This window comes from Arachis stenosperma, chromosome 10, assembly GCF_014773155.1.
Source record: "Arachis stenosperma cultivar V10309 chromosome 10, arast.V10309.gnm1.PFL2, whole genome shotgun sequence".
Classification (NCBI taxonomy): domain Eukaryota; kingdom Viridiplantae; phylum Streptophyta; class Magnoliopsida; order Fabales; family Fabaceae; genus Arachis; species Arachis stenosperma.
The window spans coordinates 41,888,595-41,898,898 of NC_080386.1; the positions used below are offsets into that span (position 1 = coordinate 41,888,595).

Genomic DNA, 10,304 nt, shown 5'->3' on the forward strand with positions numbered 1-10,304 from the left:
TATTAAATTTTATACAAGTACAAAGAGCATGGATCACAATTTCGTCCACCAGAAGGTCCATACAGAATAGAGAAGGCTGAACCGTACGGAGTTTATCACCTAAGCCATCCTTCCAGTTCTGAACTTATTAAGGTTAATGGACACCGCCTGAAGCTATACCATGGTGAGAAGGTGCAGAAGAGCAAGGAGCTTGAGATCTTCCGCCTGGAAGATCCCCATATAGCAACAGATTGAGCTAGTGGAGCGTCCAACTTACGGACGTTAAAGCAAAGTGCTTGGTGGGAGACAACCCACCGCGGTATGATCGTTCTTTTCTTCACTTTTACTTTTTCTTCTTTAAATAACTCTTCTCTTTATTAGTGCTTTCGTGCTCTTTCAATTACATGTCTTTATCTTTCTTAAAAAAAAAAATTTCGCCGTGCGACGCAATCGCACAAGTGACGCGTCCGCGTGGCAGGGGGAGTGAAGAAAAATAAAATGAACAGAAAGTTACGCCGGAGCAGCGCTGGAGTCGTGCCAAAGGCACAATTTACTCCACGCGGCCGCGTCGCCGACGCGACCGCGTCGCATGGAAATCGTGGCCTCCCACGCGACCGCGTGCTCCACGCGGCCGCATGCCCTGCTTTTTCGACGTAAAAGGGTGCACAATGCTATATTGTGCGAGAGTGGTGCTGGATTGGTGCTGGAAGCACAATCCTTGTCACGCGACCACGTCGCCGACGCGGCCGCGTCACATAATTTTTGATGCACAGTCACGCGATTGCTTGACCCACGCGATCGTGTCACCTTAATTTGGCAATTGAATTATATTGAACAGAGAGTTGTGTTGGAGCGAGGCTGCACTCGCGCCAGCAGCACAACGTAGGTCACGCGATCGCGTGACCGACGCGATCGCGTCCCCCTTCCTGACGCGCATCTACACGAACGCGTGCCGTCCGCGGCCGCGTCGCATGCGCCGCACAGCTCAACCCAATAAGCCAAATTATCTTATCTTTCTCTCCTCCAAACCCTACTTTTTCTTTTCCCCCTTCTTTCTTCTTTCTCCCTTTCCCCTTCTACCTCACCTTTCACTCTCTATCTCTCTCACCACCATTCACAAGGTTTTACCTTCTTCTTCCTTCTTCTCTTTTCTATCATTCTTATTATCTTATGTATATATATTATTATTTTCTTTTTCTTTTCTTTTTTTTTCAACTCTTTATTTTTCTTTCTTCTTCTTTTCCTTTTACATGGTGTTAGAAACCTTTTGAGTCATCATTCCTCATTATATGCTTGTGGATTATTGCAAATTGTTTGACAATTATTTTTCTCCTATTTAAGGGATTGCTTGCATGTTCAATTTCATACTTTTTATATCTCGTTTAACATGCATGCCATGTGTTTGTGAAAAAACCCATATAGCACTACGCACTTTTCTACATTACTTTACTCTACTCTGCAATGCTTGCTTTTCACAAATTCCCTTTCATATTTTGTTAATTAAATTTAATTGTCAATACAAACGTGATAGTTAGTTTGTTACAAATAGTAACCTAACTTGGACATTGAATGTTTGATATATGCTACTCATGCCTTTGCCTGCATGCCAATAAACCTCTTGCATTCCATTGTCCTACATGCACTTGCTATATTTTCATTGATGAGCTTTTCACATGTAATCCGGACCATGTGTTCATGCCATTTATCTTTATTGTGCATTGACTATCACTTACAATACCCTCTTCCTTGCTCTATCTCTTTGAATTTAATTTCCTTTCTCTTCCCTTCTTTCAGGATGGCCACCAAGAAAGGAAAAGAGAAAGCTACTTCCAAACCACCAGCAAGAAGAGGAACTAAAAGAGCATTAGTGGCAGAGCCTTCTTCAACCGCAGTCAAGCCCTCAACAAAAGGAGTTAAGAGGATAATAAAGGTTGACGACAAAGAGAAAGCCTTTCCAGCAAAGGACACTGCGCGATTTCCCAATCGGTACTGTGAGCCGATGTTCCCTATCCTAGCAGAAAGGAACTATAACAATGAATATCTTCTCATCCTCCCGCCCAATATTGCCACCTTTGTTGAGCCACAAATTGAGCGAAGACAATGGGGTTTCCTACGGAGACAGTGGTGGACGAAATTGTGATTCCTTTGTTATTCCATTTTGCAAAATTCATTGCTTTTCATCCCCTGGCAATGGCACCAAAAATAGGATGCCAATACCATGGTTTCTATATAATTTTTCACAACTTCGCACAGCTAACCAGCAAGTGCACTGGGTCATCCAAGTAACACCTTACGTGAGTAAGGGTCGATCCCACGGAGATTGTTGGTATGAAGCAAGCTATGGTCACCTTGTAAATCTCAGTTAGGCGGATTAAAATGGTTTATAGATTTTCGAATAATTAATAATAAATAGAAAATAAAAAGGGATAGAAATACTTATGCAAATCAATAGTGGGAATTTCAGATAGGCGTGTGGAGATGCTGGGTTCCTCTCGGATCTCTACTTTCTTGTTGCTTTCATCCAATCCTTCTTACTCCTTTCCATGGCAAGCTGTATATAGGGCATCACCATCATTAATGGCTACTTTCAATCCTCTCGGAAAAATGGTCCTATGCGCTGTCACTGCACGGCTAATCGTCTGGAGGCATCACCCTTGTTGATGGCTACATCCCATCCTCTCAGTGAAAATGGTTCAAATGCTCTGTCACGGCACGGCTAATCATCTGTCGGTTCTCAATTAGGTTGGAGTAGAATCCATTGATTCTTTTGCGTCTATCACTAACGCCCAGCCTTCAGGAGTTTGAAGCTCGTCACAGTCATTCAATACCAGAATCCTACTCGGAATACCACAGACAAGGTTAGACTTTCCGGATTCCCAGGATCCTACTCGGAATACCTGGTGGACGAAATTGTGATCCATGTTCTTTGTATTTGTATGGAATTATTATTATGGCACTGGTTGAATTCACAACTCCGTTCAACTAACCAGCAAGTGTACTGGGTCGTCCAAGTAATAAACCTTACGTGAGTAAGGGTCGATCCCACAGAGATTGTTGGTATGAAGCAAGCTATGGTCACCTTGTAAATCTCAGTTAGGCAGATTAAATTTGTTTATGGTTTCGAAAATAGAAATAAGAAAATAGAAATAAAAAAAGGGATAGAATACTTATGCAGATTCATTGGTGGGAATTTCAGATAAGCGAATGGAGATACTGTATAGCTCAAGAACGCCTACTTTCCTATTGCTTCAACTCAATCCTTCTTACTCCTTTCCATGGCAAGCTGTGTATAGGGGTTAACCGTTCGACGATGGCTACTTTTAATCCTCTCGGGAAAATGGTCCTCTGCGCTGTCACTCGCATGGCTAATCGTCTGGAGGCATCACACTGGCCGAAGGCTACATCCCATCCTTGCAGTGAAAACTACGCTCACGCGCTCTGTCACAGCACGGCTAATCACTGGTTGGTTCCCGCTCCTACTGGAATAGAATCCCTTGATTCTTTTGCGTCTGTCACTAACGCCCAGCACTTGCGAGTCTGAAGCACGTCATAGTCATTCATTACCGGAATCCTACTCGGAATACCACAGACAAGGTTAGACTTTCCGGATTCCCAGGATCCTACTCGGAATACATAGACAAGGTGAGACTTTCCGGATCCTCATAAATGCCGCCATCTATCTAGCTTATACCACGAAGATTCTGTTGGGGAATCTAAGAGATACACATTCAAGCTCGGTTGCATGTAGAACGAAGGTGGTTGTCAATCACGCGCGTTCATAGGTGAGAATGATGATGAGCATCACATAATCACCACATTCATCATGTTCTTGGGTGCGAATGAATATCTTGGAATAAGAATAACAGAGAATTGAATAAAAGAAAATAGTAACTGTATTAATACTTGAGGTACAGCAGAGCTCCACACCCTTAATCTATGGTGTGCAGAAACTCCACCGTTGAAAATACATAAGTAAAAGGTTCAGGCATGGCCGAATGGCCAGCCCCCAAAACGTGATCACAGGATTCAAAATACAATCCAGGATGAGATTATGATAGTAAAAAGTTCTATTTATAATAAACTAGCTCCTAGGGTTTACATGAGTAAGTAATTGATGCATAAATCTACTTCCGGGGCCCACTTGGTCTATGTTTGGGCTGAGCTTGATCTATCCACGAGCTGAGGCTTTTATTGGAGTTGAACTCCAAGTTATGACGTGTTTTGGGCGTTCAACTCCGGATCATGACGTGTTTCTGGCATTTAACTCCAGACAGCAGCATGTACTTGGCGTTCAACGCCAAGTTACGTCATCAATTTCCGAATGAAGTATAAACAATTATATATTGCTGGAAAGCTCTGGATGTCTACTTTCCAACGCCGTTGAGAGCGCGCCATTTGAAGTTTTGTAGCTCCAGAAAATCTATTTCGAGTGCAAGGAGGTCAGATTCCAACAACATCAGCAGTCCTTTTGTCAGCCTTTTTCAGAGTTTTGCTCAAGTCCCTCAATTTCAGCCAGAAATTACCTAAAATCACAGAAAAACACACAAACTCATAGTAAAGTCCAGAAATGTGAATTTAACATAAAAACTAATGAAAACATCCCTAAAAGTAGCTTGAACTTACTAAAAACTACCTAAAAACAATGCCAAAAAGCGTATAAATTATCCGCTCATCAATACCACAGACAAGGTTAGACCTTCCGGATCCCCATGAATGCCGCCATCTATCTAGCTTATACCACGAAGATTTTGTTGGGGAATCTAAGAGATATTCGCCCGGCCTAAGGTAGAACGGAAGTGGTTGTCAATCACGCGCGTTCATAGGTGAGAATGATGATGAGTGTCACGGATCATCACATTCATCAAAGTGTTGTGCAACGTATATCTTAGAATAAGAATAAAAGAGAATTGAATAAAAAGTAATAATAATTGTATTGAAACTTGAGGTACAGCAGAGCTCCACACCCTTAATCTATGGTGTGTAGAAACTCCACCGTTGAAAATACATAAGTGAAAGGTTCAGGCATGGCCGAATGGCCAGCCCTCCTGAGTGATCAAGAGACCGAATAATCAAAGGCTAAACAGTCAAGAGATTAAACTGTCAAAAGATGTCTAATACAGTAGTAAATCATCCTATTTATACTAGACTAGCTACTAGGGTTTACATGAGTAAGTAATTGATGCATAAATCCACTTCCGGGGCCCACTTGGTGTATGCTTGGGCTGAGCTTGATCTATCCACGAGCTGAGGCTTTTCTTGGAGTTGAACTCCAAGTTATAGCGTGTTTTGGGCGTTCAACTCCAGATCATGACGTTTTTCTGGCGTTTAACTCAAGACAGCAGCATGTACTTGGCGTTTAACGCCAAGTTATGTCGTCAATTTCCGAATAAAGTATGAACTATTATATATTACTGGAAAGCTCTGGATGTCTAGTTTTCAACGCCGTTGAGAGCGTGCCATTTGGAGTTCTGTAGCTCCAGAAAATCCATTTCGAGTGCAGGGAGGTCAGTTTCCAACAACATCAGCAGTCCTTTTTGTCAGCCTTTTTCAGAGTTTTGCTCAAGTCCCTCAATTTCAGCCAGAAATTACCTGAAATCATAGAAAAACACACAAACTCATAGTAAAGTCCAGAAATGTGAATTTAACATAAAAACTAATGAAAACATCCCTAAAAGTAGCTTGAACTTACTAAAAACTACCTAAAAATAATGCCAAAAAGCGTATAAATTATCCGCTCATCACAACACCAAACTTAAATTGTTGCTTGTCCCCAAGCAACTGAAAATCAAATGGGATAAAAAGAAGAGAATATACTATAAATTCCAGAATATCAATGAATATTAATTATAATTAGATGAGCGGGACTTGTAGCTTTTTGCTTCTGAACAGTTTTGGCATCTCACTTTTTCCTTTGAAGTTCATAATGATTGGCTTCTCTAGGAACTTAGAATTTCAGATAGTGTTATTGATTTTCCTAGTTAAGCATGTTGATTCTTGAACACAGCTACTTATGAGTCTTGGCCGTGGCCCTAAGCATTTTGTTTTCCAGTATTACCACCGGATACATAAATGCCACAGACACATAACTGGGTGAACCTTTTTAGATTGTGACTCAGCTTTGCTAGAGTCCCCAGTTAGAGGTGTCCAGAGCTCTTAAGCACACTCTTCTTGCTTTGGATCACGACTTTAACCACTCAGTCTCAAGCTTTTCACTTGGACCTTCATGACACAAGCACATGGTTAGGGACAGCTTGATTTAGCCGCTTAGACCTGGATTTAATTTCCTTAGGCCCTCCTATCCATTGATGCTCAAAGTCTTGGATCCTTTTTACCCTTGCCTTTCGGTTTTAAGGGCTATTGGCTTTTTCTGCTTGCTTTTTCTTTTTCTTTCTATTTTTTTTTTGCCATTTTTTTTCGCAAGCTTTTGCTATTCACTGCTTTTTCTTGCTTCAAGAATCAATTTCATGATTTTTCAGATCATCAATAACGTTTCTCTTTGTTCATCATTCTTTCAAGAGCCAACAGTTTTAACATTCATAAACAACAAGATCAAAAGAGATATGCACTGTTCAAGCATTCATTCAGAAAACAAAAAGTATTGTCACCACATCAATATAATTAAATTAAATTCAAGGATAAATTCGAAATTCATGTACTTCTTGTTCTTTTGAATTAAAACATTTTTCATTTAAGAGAGGTGAAGGATTAATGGAATTTATTCATAGCTTTAAGACATGGTTACATACTAATGATCATGAAGTAGAGACACAAAACATAGATAAACATAACATAGAAATCGAAAAACAGAAAGAAATAAGAACAAGGAATGAATCCACCTTTAGTGGCGTCTTCTTCTTGAAGGACCAACAATGTCTTTAAGCTCTTCTATGTCCCTTCCTTGCCTTTGTTGCTCCTCCCTCATTGTTCTTTAGTCTTCTCTTATTTCTTGGAGAATGATGGAGTGCTCATGATGTTCCACCCTTAATTGTTCCACATTGTGGCTCAAATCTTCTAAGGAAGTGTTGAGTTGTTCCCAATAGTTGTTGGGAGGAAAGTGCATCCCTTGAGGCATTGATGAGCGGATAATTTATACGCTTTTTGGCATTGTTTTTAGTATGTTTTTAATATCTTTGAGTTAGTTTTTAGTATATTTTTATTAGTTTTTAGTTAAAATTCACTTTTCTGGACTTTACTATGAGTTTGTGTGTTTTTCTGTGATTTCAGGTATTTTCTGGCTGAAATTGAGGGATCTGAGCAAAAATCTGATCCAAAGACTCAAAAGGACTGCAGATGCTGTTGGATTCTGACCTCCCTGCACTCGAAGTGGATTTTCTGGAGCTACAGAAGCCCAATTGGCGCGCTCTCAACGGCGTTGGAAAGTAGACATCCTGGGCTTTCCAGCAATATATGATAGTCCATACTTTGCCCAAGATTTGATGGCCCAAACCGGCGTTCAAAGTCACCTCAAGAAATTCCAGCGTTAAACGCCGGAACTGGCACCTAAATGGGAGTTAAACGCCCAAACTGGCACAAAAGCTGGCGTTTAACTCCAAGAAGAGTCTCTACACAAAAATGCTTCATTGCTCAGCCCAAGCACACACCAAGTGGGCCCGGAAGTGGATTTTTATGTCATTTACTCATCTCTGTACACCCTAGGCTACTAGTTTTCTATAAGTAGGACCTTTTACTATTGTATTTTCATCTTGGGATCTTAGATCATCTTTAGGTCTTTGAATCTTTTGATCACTGGGAGGCTGGCCTCACGGCCATGCCTAGACCTTGTTCTTATGTATTTTCAACGGTGGAGTTTCTACACACCATAGATTAAGGTGTGGAGCTCTGCTGTACCTCGAGTATTAATGCAATTACTATTGTTATTCTATTCAATTCCGCTTGTTCTTTGTCCAAGATATCACTTGTTCTTCAACTTGATGAAGGTGATGATCCATGACACTCATCATCATTCTCACTCATGAACAAAGTGACTGACAACCATTCTTGTTCTACAAGCAATCAAAGCTCTAGTGAATATCTCTTGGATTCCTGATAACACGATGCATGGTTGATCGCCTGACAACCGAGTGCTCGCCTGACAAACGAGCCAGCCATTCCGTGAGATCAGAGTCTTCGTGGTATAGGCAAGAACTGATGGCGGCATTCAAGAGAATCCGGAAGGTCTAACCTTGTCTGTGGTATTCTGAGTAGGATTCAATGATTGAATGACTGTGACGTGCTTCAAACTCCTAGCAGGCGGGGCGTTAGTGACAGACGCAAAAGGATCGATGGATTTTATTCCGGCCTGACCGAGAACCGACAGCTGATTAGCCATATGCTGTGACAGAGCATGGGAACATTTTCACTGAGAGGATGGGAGGTAGCCACTGACAACTGTGAAACCCTACATGAGCTTGCCATGGAAAAGAGTAAGAAGGATTGGATGAAGACAGTAGGAAAGCAGAGAGACGGAAGGGAAGGCATCTTCATTCGCTTATCTGAAGCTCTCACCAATGATATACATAAGTATCTCTATCTTTATCTTTATGCTTTATTCGTTTATCACTATACCCATTTGAGTCTGCCTGACTGAGATTTACAAGGTGACCATAGCTTGCTTCATAGCAACAATCTCCGTGGGATCGACCCTTACTCGCGTAAGGTTTATTACTTGGACGACCCAGTGCACTTGCTGGTTAGTTGTGCGAAGTTGTGTTTATGCCATGGTATTGAGCACCAAGTCTTTGGAGCCATTACCGGGGATTGTTTTGTGTAAAAGTAGTGATCACAATTTCGTGCACCAAGTTTTTGGCGCCGTTGCCAGGGATTGTTTGTGTATGGACAACTGACGGTTCATCTTGTTGCTTAGATTAGGTGTTTTTCTTCAGAGTTCTTAAGAATGAATTCTAGTGTTTCATGATGATCTGTTGAAATCTGGCTGGCTGTGAAGCCATATCTAATCTTATTGGACCGAGGTTTCAACTAATCATCACAATAGCTTGATGATCTCTATCAATCTTGCTATTGGAGCAATGATCTGCTAAGGCTTGGCTGGCCATTGGCCATGTCTAGTGTTTTGGACCGAAGCTTTCTTTAAAAGCTTGGCTGGCTGTGAAGCCATGTCTAATTCCTGGACCGGAGTCTTAGACTAGCATTACAATGATTCCTGGAAATTCAAATTGAGAATTCTGAAACCTTTATTTTCTATTTCCATATAATTTTCGAAAAAAGCACAAAAAAATTATAAAAAAATCATAAAAACAAAAAATATGAGCAGGAATCTCTATACTGTGACATAGAGGATTCCATATTTTCTTGTTCTCTTCTCTTTCATATGAGCAGGAACAAAGACAAAGGCATTCTTGTTGAAGCTGACCCTGAACCTGAAAGGACCTTGAAGCGAAAGCTAAGAGAAGCTAAGGCACAATTCTCTGTAGAGGACCTAACCGAATTCTTCAAGGAAGAAGAACCTATGGCAGCCGAAAACAACAACAATGCCAACAATGCAAGGAAGGTGCTGGGTGACTTTACTGCACCTACTCCCGACTTCTATGGGAGAAGCATCTCTATCCCTGCCATTGGAGCAAACAACTTTGAGCTTAAGCCTCAATTAGTTTCTCTAATGCAACAGAATTGCAAGTTCCATGGACTTCCATTGGAAGATCCTCATCAGTTTTAGCTGAGTTCTTGCAAATCTGTGACACAGTCAAGACTAATGGGGTGACCCTGAGGTCTACAGACTGATGCTATTCCCTTTTGCTGTAAGAGACAGAGCTAGAATATGGTTGGACTCACAACCTAAAGAAAGCCTGGACTCTTGGGAAAAGCTAGTCAATGCCTTCTTGGCAAAGTTCTTTCCACCTCAAAATTGAGTAAGCTTAGAGTGGAAGTCCAAACCTTCAGACAGAAGGATGGTGAATCCCTCTATGAAGCTTGGGAAAGATACAAACAATTAATCAGAAAGTGTCCCTCAGACATGCTTTCTGAATGGAGCATCATAGGTATTTTCTATGATGGTCTCTCTGAACTATCCAAGATGTCTTTGGATAGCTCTGCTGGAGGATCTCTTCATCTGAAGAAGACGCCTACAGAGGCTCAAGAACTCATTGAAATGGTTGCAAATAACCAATTCATGTACACTTCTGAAAGGAATCCTGTGAACAATGGGACTAATCAGAAGAAAGGAGTTCTTGAGATTGATGCTCTGAATGCCATACTGGCTCAGAACAAGATATTGACTCAACAAGTCAATTTGATTTCTCAAAGTCTGTCTGGAATGCAAAATGCACCAAGCAGTACTAAGGATGCTTCATCTGAGGAAGAAGCTTATG

General features: G+C 41.2%; 1 non-coding gene across 1 annotated transcript; it reads right to left on the bottom strand.

Annotated features, from left to right (window-relative positions):
- Positions 1-9,847: 9,847 nt before the first annotated feature.
- Positions 9,848-9,955, bottom strand: LOC130958582 (small nucleolar RNA R71). Its single transcript, XR_009077695.1, has one exon. It is a non-coding gene; the product is annotated as a small nucleolar RNA R71 (small nucleolar RNA).
- Positions 9,956-10,304: the final 349 nt, after the last annotated feature.